At 43.0% G+C, this 4610-nt stretch overlaps 1 long non-coding RNA gene across 1 annotated transcript; it reads right to left on the bottom strand.

Moving 5' to 3' along the window:
* Positions 1 to 279: 279 nt before the first annotated feature.
* Positions 280 to 3802, bottom strand: LOC131890044 (uncharacterized). The gene is made up of 4 exons (XR_009374264.1): positions 3788 to 3802; positions 1702 to 2244; positions 698 to 1620; positions 280 to 627 (listed from the first exon to the last, which is right to left on the bottom strand). It is a non-coding gene; the product is annotated as an uncharacterized LOC131890044 (long non-coding RNA).
* Between the last annotated feature and the right edge of the window lie 808 nt (positions 3803 to 4610).

Raw genomic sequence — 4610 nt, 5'->3', positions numbered from 1 at the left:
AAAGCATACCACAGCAGCCATTTATCTGTCACCCATTTGCTCTAAAATCGGGTACACCGGGCTTGCTCACATTTCACTCTCTAGGCCTTACCTACTCTATGGTTTTAAATTATATTAGAGTTTCCTCCATTCATATTCTCACACACTTATTGCTTCAATATTTCATTCATTTATGTCTATATTTCTTGGAGCGGAGTGATGTGGAGCCTCTGACTATGGTTTGAATACCTCTGAACAAATCAACTGGTTTTCTAAATTAATACCTAAGCATGAACACGCTTGTTTCACATCTGTAAAAGTCTCGTTATTATTTCGCATGTGCGAGTTATCTTCAACTGATTAGGGAGAGAGAAAATGTCCAATCCTTTATGCATAGAAAACGGGTCTCCGCTGGTTACTACGATTTATGGTGACTTAAAGAAGGGACTAGATTCTCCACCAGAGGTCAATCTTGCGAGGGTGGGAGAGGTGTGTCGAAGCAAATGCCAGGTGGCGCTTCAATCTCCAAGACGCAAACGCCCTCATTGGGACTGAAGATCAAATCATATGGAGAGCATTTATATATGCAGGGCATCAAGGGTCCATCAAAATCCATTTGGAAGCATCTCACGAAAGCATGGCAATTACCTAACTCATCAAAAAAGAGCCAATATGTTTGTGAACTTTCTCATGATCATGAAACCAACAATAGACTTACATGGCACAGGGAAAAAGTCGGCCGCCACACAAATCTCCGGTGTAATCAATGGACAATCAGGATCATCCTTAGAAATTCCACTCATTGATTGGATGGCAGCATTGAAGCTCTCAATGGCTTGGGTGCTGTCAGTCTCCAAGCATCTCCAAGGTTCCTGGATTGGAGGCCAGTCTTTCAAACCATGCAGTTCCCGCTCCTCAGCTAGAGCAAAGCCATTGATAGGATGGAACCTACTATGGACCAAGTCTGAGGCACAGACCAAAAAGACTACGACCATTAAACTCTTTGAAATCGCCATCTCTTCTAATCCTCTTGATGTTCCACAGAGAACTGACGTTTATTTGCCGCTTTGCAAATCTCAATTTGGAAGATAAATGTATTGACATGGATCAAATATCAATAAAGGAATCATGGAAAATGCTTTGACAATTGCTAAGATAACTACAATGAATTGGAAGGGAAGATCAGATAATTAATATCCGCTGAATAATAATTTGCAAGATTGCGAAAGGTGATCAAAGCTTCGCCGTGGTAGGTCCGAGAGCCACGTGGTCCAAGTGCGGGGCTTGCAATTGATCCTCCTCTTATCGGATGGCAAGATTGCGTTGCTTTGGGAATATTGCCCCAAAAATGTTCTCTCCTCGACGGTGAATAACTCTCCAATGAACCAACCGAAATTTCGAAGATTCGCGAAGTTGAGAATAGTCATCAGAACACGACCAACGCCATTCATTATCAAGGAGTCATCAATGACTAACCAGGATGTTGGTGAAAAAAAGTTTTTCGACAATTTCCGGGATTTCTCCATTACAATTGTCGGTTCTATATCCACAAAGGACATGCCCGGATTGGACTGGGGAGAAGGAATTGAAGGCTAGGACGAGGATGACGAGCCATTTGCCGCTTGACTGGATCTAATGAAGCTGAAATCGCAATAAGGCCTGTAGGTGGCACAGGTTCTCTCATATTCATTACATTTTGTGTCGATCCCGCAGCAGATATACCTGTTATGGGAAATTTACTCTTCAAATCCGTTTTTTTCCGGTTTGGACAAAATTACATCTCTTTCAAACGCTACTGAAGAAGTGATCGGTATTGACGGAAACTCCATAAAACAATTGGGCATGTTTACTGCAGCTGTATCCATCGGTAGTTTATCTGCCGGTGGGCTTCTTATCATGGTGTGTGTACTATGGATTAGAAGATGCTTATCTTAGTCTCCAAGCATATAAGGCTTTGTCAATCAAAAATTCAAACTTTCTGTCTCCAAAATACATAGTCACGTCTTTATTGTTTCCTCAAGCTCCGATTTCTTCATCCATTTCTTGGAAGGACCACGAGTTATGGATTTCCCCAACTTCTCGCGGTGACTAAACCGAATGTCCTCCAAATGGTTGAGACGAAAATCAATGATGTCTTTGCAGAGGTGTTCGAATCTGGAACCCTTCGTCCAATGCGTGGTCCAATTGTGGAAGATCCGATGATGATTCATCAAAAAGAAGACGCCAAACGCTTCGCAATTCATGTAGCTCACCAAATTCCATTGCCTACCAAGACAAAGTGAGATTATAGCTTATGATATCATCTAGTATACTACTAATCAGTTACATGGGATGTAATGGTCCAAATTTCAAAATTAACCCCAAAATGCCGTGGTTACGTCTTCGTTCAATTTCCCAAAGAATTTATGTCGATTTTCAATATAATACTTTTACCCATGCAAGTCTTCTATGAATGTGAAAAAATGAAAGTTGTTCCCTACGCCTTTCTAAGGCAGAAAAATGCCAAGACAGGTTTGGGTATTTCCGTCAAAACTTTATAGGGTAGTTGTGCCCACTTATCAAGACCAAAAACGCTTCCACTTGACTCCCTGAGCACACAAAACTCTTTGAGGAGGCAAAACATGCCCAGAGCCCAGTTTTTTTAAGCAAAGGAGTGAATCTTAGATCGAGAAATAGTCGCACTATACTACATCAGTTGGATCTTTTCCCGATCTAACGGATGCTTCTAGACTGGGTCTTGGATTGGCCTTGACCTTACTAATACATGAAATGAACAAATAAAAATATTCCTTCACACAAAAGTGCATGAAATACCCTAAATTCGAGACAAAAACATTGAAAGACGAAAAATTGTTAGAGTACATGAAAATGGAAAGAGAATATATAGGACTACAATACTAGGGATAGGATGAAGAGAAAGCTAAAAAGCAAAAGTGTCCTCCCCAAGGCAGCCACGCGACCACTTATACAACATCGCCCACACGTTCAGACCGGCCGTTTGATCAAGATCGGGAGGAACAAAACGTGCGACCGCTCTCGTTAAAAGACTGAACTGAACTGAGACGGGCTACTTCTGGCACCGGGATTCGAGCCCCTGACACCTGGGGAGAGGATTCTCTTTGACCGCTCGGCTACGCCAACTTCTCATGGACTCTAGTACTAGCCTTTGTTCCTATTTTTGGAGGATTAGGTTTTGGATGAGGGCTTGGAGGAATAAATGTCTTATTGTAACCACTGTCAACGGCACAAACCATGTGGCAGAGGAAGCAACCACGAACACTTCTCACGCCACCGCTTTTAAGGCATACCATCTCAATATATCTTTTAGGACCACTCCTTCATGGCGACCATAGTGTCGTCATTTGTTGAGATTTGTCGTGGTTCGTTACGGTCAGAATCATCTCAAATACTAAGATCCAATAACGGTTTCTCATTAAAGTTTGTTGTGTATGGGAAATTATGTGAATGAAGAGGAATTGCTGGGTCTAAACGGCAAATCTGGACCCCAATCTTTCATCAAAATCAATATGAACGACCAGGATTAGGTGGGTCTATTTTCTTTTCGTGGTTGGCGGTACTTTCGAAGCTTTTAAAGCATAGGCAAAATTGGACATGAAACAACCATGGAGGACATCCGAAGGAAGATCAAAGTGGAATTGGCAAGCACGGATGATGACTTGGCGGCTATCAAAACTATACCTGGGTACGCACAAGCCACAATGTACAACGTGTATAGCTCCTGTACTGACTCAGGCAAGGATAACCGCAGAGCCTATACCCCTAGTAGTGACTCGTTTTGCACTCTCACCTTCTTAGCAAGCTTGAAAAGGTCCATTAAGAGATAACCAGAGACTCCAATGCCTGTCCTTGCAAAGAATCGTGGCGTGACATCCATGACTATATCCAATGCTGTAAACAAGGACCTGGGGCTCAAAAGTTATGCCATGGGAGTCCGCCACTGGCTCAATGAAACCATGAAGATCAAGAGGATTGACCACGGCAGGAACTATTGGCTTCATTGAAGTCAGAGTCTAGCCTTGCCGTTTCTTCTCGGACAGGAAAGTCGTCAATGTCGACAAGTCCAACAACTTCAGGAATGATCGTTGCATTGCGGAACTACCTACGACTTTCCTTCCGTGGCAAGGACAAAGTACCCGGCTTACGTCACGACGCCCACACCAAGATAATCATCTATTATTAAGGAAATCGCCATGTTAGATCCCGCGGAGGGCAGCAACGCCTGTAGAAAGTTCTGGACTCGTCTTGAGGCCATCCTGTTAGCAAATGGTTGTCACGTTGAATGAAAAAGCTGCCTCAGTATTGCATCTGCCTTTCCGCGAAATATTGATTATTTTCATATCATCCTACTTATTGATCTTCCGGAGTCTAGATTTACTGTTTAGAGCCTGTAAGATTCTAAAACCCACTCCCTACTATCGACTCAAGTCAACCCTGCGGAATGTGCCAGAGAGTGGTGGAACAGGTCGCCAAGGTTACAATATCTGATGGGGAAATATGCCTCACCAAACCTTTGAACAACCCAAAATCTTATAACTTGGGTCTTGCCAGCATCGATGGGTGTCTCTCACTTCTGCTGCTCCCTTCCACCTCGTGTGTTCACGTTCACTCCC

This window comes from Tigriopus californicus, chromosome 11, assembly GCF_007210705.1.
Source record: "Tigriopus californicus strain San Diego chromosome 11, Tcal_SD_v2.1, whole genome shotgun sequence".
NCBI classification, from domain to species: domain Eukaryota; kingdom Metazoa; phylum Arthropoda; class Copepoda; order Harpacticoida; family Harpacticidae; genus Tigriopus; species Tigriopus californicus.
The sequence above is the reverse complement of the archived record's forward strand: the minus strand, read 5'-3'. Positions and strand labels throughout refer to the sequence as shown.